General features: G+C 44.7%; 1 long non-coding RNA gene across 1 annotated transcript in view; it reads left to right on the top strand.

The window, feature by feature from the left end:
* LOC138540502 (uncharacterized) overlaps window positions 1–9,503 on the top strand; it is a 43,366-nt gene extending 33,863 nt beyond the window's left edge. The window contains exon 2 of the long non-coding RNA XR_011288552.1: window positions 8,412–9,503. This is a non-coding gene — a long non-coding RNA (uncharacterized lncRNA). The remainder of the gene's footprint in view (window positions 1–8,411) is intronic.
* Window positions 9,504–12,080: the final 2,577 nt, after the last annotated feature.

Genomic DNA, 12,080 nt, shown 5'->3' with positions numbered 1-12,080 from the left:
TATAACACAAGACTTTTCAACATTCCCAATCTTGCCTGATGCTAAAATCCATGTATCAAATTAAACATTGGGAAACATACAAAGTCTGAAAACTGACAGCCTCTGTGCCAAAATCTGGGTGCAGTACTCATGGCCACCTAACTGACAGCTGTCAGAGGAGTACTAAGGCAGCTTTAAAATGACCTAAAACTCAAAAGTCTGCTGAATTAGCAAACATAAACAGGATTGTTGCCAAAAAGGAATACTGATATTAGTGTGTTTTTGATTTCACAGATTTTAAGGCCAAGGAAGAAATCAACTTGTATGTGATGCAACAAATGTGGGGTTTGTTAAGTTTAAGAAGTAATTAGCTTGGCTGAAGTTGAAAAACTGGGAAAGCAGGTTTTTTCCCAGAAGGAGTGCTTGCCCCTCAGCAGAAACTCACAGAGAGGTGTTCATTGTGGGATTTGGACAGAATCTGGTCTACAGAGAGCAAAGCAACAATGACAAGCTGAAGATCAGGAAACTAGAAGTGTGAAGAGGGTCGTTCACACCCTTGTTCCTGGCCTCTGGAAGGAACAAACAAGGAGGAGCATGCTCCTGGACTGCAGGGAGACAAAAAGAGATGGAGCCAGCAACCATCTGTAGCTAAAACATGAACAAAGAACACTTTTTAAAAGACTTATAACTTGCTATTGAAAATGGTGAAAAATATAAAAACGACAGAGTTGGTAATTTAATTTCTGGCTGCACGTATGAAGAGGCAGCATAACTGTGTGGCATGTTCTGGACAGGAATGGCAAGATATGTGATTTTACGCAAAATGTATGTCTGTTAGAATTGTGAAAATCTACACGAAGTTCCCTATGTTAAAAACGCACATTTGTGGAAATTTGCATAAAATCTGGACATTTAGTACATAGCGAAAATGACAAAATTTTGTAGAAAGTGATACCAGATCCTACAGCTGCAAGATTCGATGAGCAGATACTCCATAAAGTATGCAATCTGTGTATGTGATTTTTATAGAGGTTGCACATGTGTAAATATGTATTTTGCCAAAATTACACTTTGTGTTCCAGTGGCTAGGGGTGAATTCTCAGCATCATAAAATTATACCATAAAGATGACACTCTGTTTCTCTACTCCTATCAAGGCAGAGAGTAGACTCTGACCCAATCACCTTTCACAGGGGCAAGTTTAGCTAATCTGGCCCATACACCCCTTTCTGATGTCATTTTTAAGGCATAAATAGAGACATCTGAGAGCACATATGGACTCACAATTCCAGCCACCTTCCTGATTCCAGTGAAGCACTCTGATCCAGCTTCCTACATCCAGCTTTAAATATTCTTCCAGATCCAGATGCCAAAACCTTTGTCAGCAATAGAGACTATTGATTTCCAGCAAGGCCCCAAATCCTCAACTTTATTCTCTCCACTCAGTAAAGCACTGTGTGCTGTGAGAAGGCCTTTTGAACCAGTATCCAGAAATTCTCTGGCTTGCCACCACTAGGCTTGCCTGAGGAACACGTCATCCAGCTAATCCAAATACCCACAGACTAGGAGAGCAGATCCTGTGCGAATCCAGTGACCGGCCTAGAGATTCCAGTCCCGTGCCTGAGGTGCTGTTTTTTCCTAGACCAGACCCAATCGTGCGTGACCAGAACTGACGGTCTCATTTAAAAACGTATCCAGTGAGTATAAATAGGAAGAACTGTGTCCCATGGTATAATTGCATAGTCTTGGCCCTATCCAGCCCATCCTATCTTTCAGTCAGAACCAGTATTGTTAGGAGTATCTTTGCCTTGTCTCATCCCTATCAAACCCATCCTACCTTTTATTCAGAACCAGTATTGTTAGAACTATCTTTGCGCTGATCCTTTTCTCATCTGGAGAAGTCGAGTTTTCTTATCAGGTGAGTCACACTGATCCAGTGGCTGTAACATTCCTGTGTGGTATTCGCTTCTTCATAGTCATCCCCTAGTGCAAGCAAACCCATTTGTCATATTCAAAAGTGCATTTCTGTTTTCAATTCTCGCGCCTATTTTACAAAAACTACCTTTACTAAAACCTCTATAACTCCCTCGGTGTTTGTGATAGCAACATAATTTCAACTTCTACTTGTACCCAACCACAATAGCTATCCATAGAACCCAAGACCGCAGTGCAACTCAGTGCGATTCTCCCGTTATCGTGAATATTGCACAGAAAAGTTTGCAGCAAATTTTCATTTGAGAAATGTTTATATGTGTAAAATAGCTCTAAACTGATTCTGACTTGGACCTTGAGAATTCAATTGTTTCCTGCTGACCAAATCATTGCTTGTGCTTGTGTGCAACTGTTCAAAGCAGCTCCCATAGGAATCTTCTGACAGCTGGACAGTCAATTCCGTTTTCTCTTGTGTTTGAAAGGGGGAAAGTGGGACTGATATTCTGTTTGATTTGTGCCATTAGTGAATACCTGCTCTCTCCTCCTATCCCTTTACATTGCCTATTTGGGGGTTGAGGGGTGTTGCAAGGGGAACTGCTAACCACAGTGCTATCTGATGTGAATGACACAAAAGTATTATTTTCTGTGCTGCAATTGTTTTGCTCATTACTTACTCCTCGTGTATTAGAGACATTATTCCATTATTCAGTGTTCTGTCACCCCATTGCTGATTGTTGTATATCTTATAAAACATATTGTGGTTACATTTTAAATACATAAATAAATATTTACCTTTGCAAACCAGCCTGATTCCTGGTTCAGTGTGACCAGGGGGGGGGGGGGGTTCCAGAAGAAAGGTGTGATATGATGGGTATATCGGTCAGAATATTGAACTTTTAGACAAAAATAAATAAGGATTTCAGTTGTGCACTACATGCTGAGCTTTGACTTGGGTGTGTGCCGCATTGAAATCACTTACAGCTTGGGGGCTCGTCGCGGGATCCTGAATTAGACATACCACTCATGACAGTCTAACACAGCGTGCTAACTGACAAGGTACATACACCTGGTTGGGTTACCATATTGTGCTACACTGTATAAGCACCTTTCTAAAGAAAAACTCAAAGGAGTTGGGCCTGTTTGCAAAAGTAAAGTAACCCTGAGATAAGTCAGAAGATAATTAATATTTCTGGAATGGTGAACCCGGTGGAAATCAATATTGCAAGGGAACACCTACTGCACACACTGTTTGTCAAGGGTGAATGGGTAGAACAGGACAAACAGGCATGGCTGCAGGGAATAAAACAAGAAGACACTGAAACCAAACTTAATATCTGGCAGGACAAAGGGCCGTTACATCAAGCACTCAGTGAGCTGTACATGACCCCTTAAATAAAAGAGGAGCAATGCAAAATTGCCAAAATAGTGGCCTACCTGCACCTCCAAATAGGAATCATACAGGAAAAGTATGCAGACCATGTAGACTTCACAAAGAGGCAAGGGGAAGCAATACAGAAAATCCAGACTAATCTGGACTCTGCAGAACAAAGGCTCCAGACTAGCCAAGAAGCTGAAACAGAGGCTAGGAAGTATGCCACCAAACTGCAAGAAGAACTGATGCTCTCACTGCAAAAGAATGCAGAGCAAGACGCCCCGGTACTGAAACTGCAAAAAGAGTGTCAAGAAAAGCTGGACTCTCTACAACAGAGTCAACAAAATTTGGACCAACAATTAACTTTTAATAGAATCTGTGTAGAACAGATGGTCGTCTTACAAGACCAGATAGACAAATTAAAAGGGGAAAATAATAAATGAATCATTAAAGGTTTAGAATCCCAAGCAGAGTTTGATGAGGAGCGCCAGAAAGCTGGTGTGGTAAAAAAACAGAGGGATGACCTGGCTGCACAGAGGGACACGCTAACTCAGGAAAGGGACGCCTTAGGCCAGGAAGACAGTCACTTAAAAACAAAGTTAGAAGAAAATCCCCTGGCCCTTCAGGAACTTGGTGAAATCAAAAGGCAAAGAATAATCAGGCCAGTAAGGACCAAACTCATGAGGTGACGCTCCTCCAGCAAACATTGGCCTAATACTCCCAATTCCGACAGGAAGCACAGAGAGACAATGAGGCTCTCTGTGAAAGGAATGACATGCTCTATAGACAGATAGCCATTCAAGAACAATTCATAGAGACCAGTAAGGCCTTAATAGAGGAGCAAAAAGGTCAGATTCTGGCATGTCATCAGGGAGTAGGGGCTGAAAGAGATGACGTAAGGTGGGAGAGAGAAACCCCTGAGCATAACCTCAGGAACCCTGGCATCAGGGACTTCAATCCCTTCAATTCCATGGACTCTGCCACCCCCATGTCCACTGGCTCATATGAACCAAGGGCCACTGGGATGGTAGACTTCAACACAATGGGAAATATGGGCCTGACAGGTCAGCGTCTCTCAGAAATGGATGGGCGGACGTCTGTGTACAGGTTCCCAAATGCTAGGCCAGCTTCTCTGACAAGGGACTCTCCAGTGAGAGGAGAATCAGAGAACTGGATCCTCAGAAATATCACCTACCTAGAGATCAGTCAGTAAAATTTGGTGGGGAATTCCATGAAATTAGGCCCACTAAGAGCATACTAAAAACCTCTTCCCAACTAGGACAGTGGTGGGGGGTGGTACTCAGCCAATCCTGGTAGCAGGGGAGAGTCAGAAGACTCTGCTGAGCGCCACAGGTCCTAAGAGACCAGGCTCCCACATTCTGACAGCCATTCCCAAGCTCACAGAATCAGGGAGAGTCTATAAGATCAGACAGCCACCTCTGTTAACAGTGCCTCTGAGTCAGAGGATGAGTAGACCAGGGTGACCAGAACTAAAAAGACCAACAAAATTAAGAGTGCTCTGCTGAAAGATCCCCTGAAGCAAATAAAAGCTATTAGGACTGTCATCTCCCCCTACCACAAAAATGCCAAATATTCAGTTTGGGAGCACCTGGAATTGTTTGAGCAAATGATGGAGACTTTACACCTGAAGGATAGCCAAAGTTGTATTCAGTATGTCAAGTGGACATTTTCACCTGAATACTCCAGCTTCTTTGCGGGGCTGGAGGATCAGAACCACTCAAGATGGTCCACCTATAGGGCGGCCATCCTAAAGCATTTTTCTATTCATAGAAACCCTCAAGAGGCCAGCGAGGCAGCCTACAACCTGCAATATGGGGAAGAACAGGTCCCACAAGAATTTGTCCAAGAACTGAAAAGCACCTTTGCGCAGACCACCAGAAGGGTGCGCACTGACAGTAGGGAATTTATAAATACCTTCTTTCATGCCCTCCCTAAATACATTATGACCGAGCTAGTGAGGGACTTTCATGAGAAAAGATCACTAGACTGGGTCATTGAATGAGCAACTCTCATCTACGAAGTGCAGAAGCCACTAGAAAGTAAAAATACTAACAAAAGCCCAAAACCAACCAACACCCCTACTGCTGCTAAGGTGGCTGAGGTGAAGGTTGCCCCCATTTTAGATCTGGAGACATCCCCACACAAAATCCTCCCAACTCCAGACCCAGAATGCCCTCGGCCCAATCCCAAACAGGGAGTCAGGGAGGTAACCCAAAAATGGGTCCCCTAAATCCCCTGACTACATCAGCCCACACTACAAGGGCAACAGGCCCATCCTGGGCTATGTGTGGACTCCTCCAGCCCAATGGGGTATCCAATCAGGCAGCTGCCAACCCAGGGAACTTCCCTACTCACTTTCCCCAGCAAGGCAGTAATCCCCCAAATGCCGGGCCAAGAGTCTTTCCCCGGTACCCGCCAAACCTCAACCCCCAAAACAACCCTTCTTTCTTTCCCCACTTTCCTGAGCTCAGACAGCCCAATCCAGGAGAGGGGAGACCAACGGTGGAGGGGTACCAAAACTATCCTTACCAGGGGTATTATGGGAGAAGGGACAGCTATCCTTCCCGTGATCGACCCAGGGTAGACCAGAGGACCCCGTACCAGCCAGATCGCGTGTCCCAACTGGAGCGCCAGGTCCAGAACATGGCACAGGATCTGAGTCGCATGTTGAGGGTGCAGCAAAACCCTCCAATGAACATGGCGACTCAGAACTTCTCAAATCAAGGGTTTGGTGCTCCAGAACAATGACGGGGGAAGAACCCTGACAACCCACCGATTCCCAGGGCGGAGGCACAAGGGGAAGGGGGGCGTAAGGCCTTAGAGGAAGCGTTCTTCCCCACTTGTGAAAAGCCCCTGGAAATCCAGGAACCGGAACCAGAATCTGCTGTCCCTGAAAGACTGCAACCCCAGGAACAGAGGGTGGGTAGGAGAAATAAAGAGCCTAAAAGGGCCCATTTTGTGGAGGAGGTGCAAATCTTCCAATTTGAAGGAGGGGGGTCCTCAGAGGATTCTGGGAAAAGGATCTTCTCCTTCAGGTATGGGGGAACTCCTCCCAAAGAAAAATGGGTCCCAAGAGATCCTGATCAAGACTGGGTAGATGTGGGGACTGAGTTAAAACCACCCATCATCAAACCCCAGGATGATCAGCAAGAAAATCTCCTTGTTCAAACCCATCCTGGTAACTGCTTCCAAAAAGGGGGGCAGCCCAGAATCAGAACCAGGGGAGCTCAAAACTCCCCCCATGTTCAACTATCCTGTTTTCTTTGCAGATCCCCAAGCTCACACTCAGGATCCTGCCCAAATCTATTCTGGGGACTGCCTCCATAAAGGCGGGGCGGCCCAGAACCAGAGGAAGAAGAGTCCCTAGCTCCCCAAAACCCCTCTGCTGACTGTCTCTAAAAAGAGGGGGGCGGCCCCGAATCAGAAAGAGAGGAGCCAGACTCTCCAAATCACTAAGTATGAAACTATGTGCTCAGATACCCAAACAATCCCACTCCATTCTGGGGACTGCCTCCTAGAAGGGAGGAGAAACCTAGAACCATCCCAAGGGGAACCCCAAACCTCACCAACCACTTCTGTTGACAGCCTCCAGAAAGGGGGTGGCAGCCCATAAACAGAACAAGGGGAGCCCGTGACTCCCCAAATAGTGGTGTGTCAAAATTCTGTGCCAGATTCTGCAACTCCGACACCTTCTCTTGACCCAACTATCCCGGTGTCAGAGTCAGAAATAAGCCAATTGACCATCAAGCTTGCCCAGAGCACCCATTACCTTTGCCCCTTGAAGGAGAAGGAAGGTAGAGTCTACGCCTCCATCCAGGTGCAAGAGCAATGTGCAATTCCAGCACTGGTGGACACTGGATCCCAAGCTACCTTGCTGTTAAAGTGGGTCTTTGAGCAGCTAAATTCGGGAAGGGGGAGAAAAATACCAAATTCCTCTCACCCCTCTTCCTGGACGGGTCCAGAACTTTGACGGGAAGGAAATTCCTGTTGAATGGTCTGCAGAGCTGGAAATAAAAATTGGGCGACAAAAAATGAAGCACCCGGTCTTGGTTGTGGTGCCAGAGGGAACCCCCTGTCTATTAGGGAATGACATCCTATGCAAGCTGTTTCCCATCATAGATTGTGTAAACAAGGTTCTCTGGACCCAGACCCACAGGACAATCAAATTAAAGCAAAGCGTCAACCATGTGAGTCTAAATGGCACATGCCACATGGTTGAGCAAAAACCGGACCTTGTTAGGTTCTACTTTCAGAACAATGATACACCTCACCGTCATAGCTATGGACCCACCAAACAGTGAGGGGAACTCTTCTCCATTTCTGCAAATCAGCCTCCCTTCCAGTTTCAAGTGGCATTCCACCCTGGAGGGAGATACATTGAAATATTATACTGGTGTACAATCCGAAATTCCCAAGTTCATAGCCATAATTGACATCAAGCCAGCACAGAACGTAGCTGGCATTCTGAAAAAGGGTGAACAGCACTTCCTCCCGATTCAGTTAAATGACGGGAAGGAGTCTTTCCTCAACCAAGTTGACTTGAATAGCGAAGAAAGCTTTATCAGCCAAGCACTATTAACAAAAACTCCCAAAAGACCACACCCTACCCGCCGTAGAGTCAGTGCAGCAATGGGTAAGGGATCTGGAACCACGCCGCTCCAAACATCGTCTGCTTAGCAGTTGTATGATCAACATTTCTAGGAATAACAAAAGCATAATAGATACTTGTTGGGTTGTGCAAGGTGTTCCTTCTGCCTTTAATATGAGCCAGACCCTCCTCAACCAACTTGATATTAATTTGGACCCTAGTCATTAATGGAATTTCAGAAATGGAGGAGAGGTGACCATCCCAGGACTCACCTACAGAATCCGCATCCCCAAGGGCAGTTTGGCAGAAGGGAAAGACAAATGGGTCCACATAAACCAGCTAAAGAGTTGCCACCCCAGGCATACTTTGTGGCAAATAGAGGAACCAACCAGAAATCCAGATGAGGAATAGTGCCAATTATAGCCAATGCAATTGTCTGTCCCACTGCTGACATCCCCAAATGACGTGTGGACACAGTAGTGGGAAAATATCCATAACCATGCTCTATTCTATCTTATAGCATCTGGACTAAGAATTATCCAAAGGAGTACGAAGGAGGACCACTCAGGGACCGGGAGGAAAGACCCAAGGAGCCCGGAGTGCCGCTCCATACTCCCGACCAGAACCAGCAATACTACTGACCAGAACCGGAGAGGAGAGTGTGTCCCTCCAGCACTGATGGGAGAAGCAGCTGAATTTCTCCACATGGACAAAAGAAAAGAACATCCCAATCTCCCGACTTACCCTTAATGGGCGGTCAAAATGAAGTCAGGAGGAGGGGCTCTGTGGGATGTATTCACCCACTCCGCTATGCTATGCGGCATCACCCTGGCAGTTGTGGGGAAAGAAACAGCAACAATGGTGGCTTCAGCACACAAAAAGAGGGATGCACAACCTGCCACCCATGGTGCATGTGCAGTGGAATGGAGCACACCCTGCAGAAATGTGCCAGTGGGTTCCATATCCAGCAAACAGAGTGCAGAGAGAGAAGCAGCACTTTGCAAATGAAACCCACAAATGTGCCTACAATTGTCATTTTCTTTGTTTCTCAAAAACTCCAAAATGTCTATAACACAACACTTTTCAACATTCACAATCTTGCCTGGTGCTAAAATCCATGTATCAAATGAAACATTGGGAAACATACAAAGTCTGAAAACTGACAGCCTCTATGCCAAAATCTGGGTGCAATACCCGGGGCCACCTGAATGGCAGCTGTCAGAGGAGTACTAAGGCAGCTTTAAAATAACCTAAAACTCAAAAGTCTGCTGAATTAGCAAACATAAACAGGATTGTTGCCAAAAAGGAATACTGATTTTAGTGTGTTTTTGATTCCACAGATTTTAAGGCCAAGGAAGAAATGTATTTGTATTTGATGCAACAAATGTGGGGTTTGTTAAGTTTAAGAAGTAATTAGCTTGGCTGAAGTTGAAAAAAACTGGGAAACAGGTTTTTTTCCCAGAAGGAGGGCCTTCCCCTCAGCAGAAACTCACAGAGAGGTGTTAGTTGCAGGGTTTGGACAGAATCTTGTCTACGGAGAACAAAGGAACAATGACAAGCTGCAGCTCAGGAAACTAGAAGTGTGAAGAGGGTCGTAAATAGCCTCTGGAAGGAACAAACAAGGAGGAGTATGCTCCTGGACTGCAGGGAGACAAAAAGAGGTGCAGCAAATGGACCATCTGTCGCTAAAACATGAACAAAGAACACTTTTTAAAAGACTCATAACTTGCTATTCAAAATGGTGAAAAATAAAAAAATAAGAGAGATGGTAATTTAAATTCTGGCTGCATGTATGAAGAGGCGGCAGAACTGTGTGGCATGCTCTGGACAGGAATGGCAAGATATTTGATTTTACACAAAATGTATTACTGTTAGAATTGTAAAAATCTACACGCATATTCCCATGTTCAACACGCACATTTGTGGAAATTTGCATACAATTTGGACATTGTGTACATAGCGAAAAGGACAAAATTCTGTAGAAAGTTGATACCAGATCCTACAGCTGCTGAACCTTAATGAGCAGATACTCCATAAAATATGCAATCTGTGGATGTGATTTTTATAGAGGTTGCACATGTGTAAATATGTATTTTGCCAAAATTAGACTTTGTGTTCCAGTGGCTAGGGGTGGATTCTCAGCATCATAAAATGCTACCATAAAGAGGACACTCTGTTTCTCTCTTCCTATCAAGGGAGAGAGTAGACTCTGACCCAATTACCTTTCACAGGGGCAAGTTTAGCTAATCTGACCCATACACCTCTTTATGATGTTATTTTTAAGGCATAAATGGAGACAGCAGAGAGCACATTGGGACTCACATATCCAGCCACCTTCCTGATTCCGGCGAAGCACTCTGATCCAGCTTCCTACATGCAGCTTTACATATCCTTCCAGATCAAGATGCCAAATCTCTTGCCAGCAAAAGAGACTATTTATTTCCAGCAAGGCCCCGAAACCTCAACTTTATTCTCTCCACTCAGTAAAGTGCTGTGTGGTGTTAGAAGGCCTTTTGAACCAGTATCCAGAAATTCACTGGCTTGCCACCACTAGGCTTGCCCGAGGAATTCACCATCCAGCTGATCCAAATACCCACAGACTAGGAGAGCAGATCCTGTACCAATCCGGTGACCGGCCTAGAGGATCCAGTCCCGTGCCTGGGGTGCTGTTTTCTCCTAGAACAGACCCATTCGTGACCAGAACTGACGGTCTCATTTAAAAACTTATCCTGTGAGTATAAATAGGAAGAACTGTGTCCCATGGTATGATTGCAGTCTTGGCCCTATGCAACCCATCCTATCTTTCAGTCAGAACCAGTATTGTTAGGAGTATCTTTGCCTTGTCTCATCCCTATCCAACCCATCCTACCTTTCCTTCAGAATCAGTATTGTTAGAACTATATGTGCGCTGACCCTTTTCTCATCTGGAGAAGTCGAGTTTCCTTATCAGGTGGGTCACCCCGATCCAGTGGCTGTAACATTCCTGTCTGGTATTCGCTTCTTCATAGTCATCCCCTAGTGTAAGCAAACCCATTTGTCATTTTCAAAAGTGCATTTCTGTTTTCAATTCTCGCACCTATTTCACAAAAAAGACCTTTACTGAAACCTCCATAACCCCCTCAGTTTTTGTGATAGAAACGAAATTTCAACTCCTACTTGTACCCCCACATCAATAGCTATCCATAGAACCTGCAACTGCGATTGTCCCGTTATCATGAATATCGCGCACGGAAAAGTTTGCTGCAAATTTTCATTTGAGAAATGTTTACACGTGTAAAATAGCTCTAAACTGCTTCCGACTTGTAACTTGAGATTTCCATTGTTTTCTGCTGACCAAATTATTGCTTGTGTTTGTTTGCAACTGTTAAAAGGTTCCCACAGGAATTTATAGCCGTTTCAGTATTTTTGACCAGATTTGGTGTTTGCCCAGTCCATTCTAAAGACAATCTTAAAAGCCATTCTGACAGGTGGACAGTCAATTCCGTTTTGTCTTGTGTTTGAAAGGGGGAAAATGGGACTGATATTCTGTTTGATCTGTGCCATTCCTGAATACCTGCTCTCTCCTCCTATCTCTTTACATTGCCTATTGGGGGTTGAGGGGTGTTGCAGGGGGAACTGCTAACCATAGTGCTATCTGATCTGAACCAACACAAACGTATTATTTTCTGTGATGCATTTGTTTTGCTCATTACTTACTCCTCGTGGATTTTTGATATTATTCAGTGTTTTGTCATCCCATTGCTGATTGTTGTATATCTATTTAAACATATTGTGATTACATTTTAAATACATAAGTAAATATTTACCTTTGCAAACCAGCCTGATTCCTGGTTCAGTGTGACCGGGGGGTTCCAGGAGAAGGGTGTGATATGAGTGGTATATCATTCAGAAAATTGAACTTTTAGACAGAAATAAATAAGGATTTCAGTTGTGCACTACATGCTGAGCTTTGACTTGGGTGTGTTCCGGATTGAAATCACTTACAAGGTGCCTTCTATATTAAGGGACTCAATAAAAGGATCAATATGCCAGTCCAGTTCCTATGATGGACGAAGGCTTCATTTTTAATCATCACACCCCTTCAATTCACCGGCCGCGGACTGTGGAGTTCTGGGTGCGCAAGGAAGAGGTATTGATTATCTACCCCTGCTCTTGACCATTTTAAAACTGCATTTTGCAGGAAAGCCAC

The sequence above is a fragment of the Ambystoma mexicanum genome, chromosome 1q, assembly GCF_040938575.1.
Source record: "Ambystoma mexicanum isolate Mex_15411 chromosome 1q, UKY_AmexF1_1, whole genome shotgun sequence".
Lineage (NCBI taxonomy): Eukaryota > Metazoa > Chordata > Amphibia > Caudata > Ambystomatidae > Ambystoma > Ambystoma mexicanum.
This window is presented reverse-complemented; position numbering and strand designations above follow the sequence as displayed.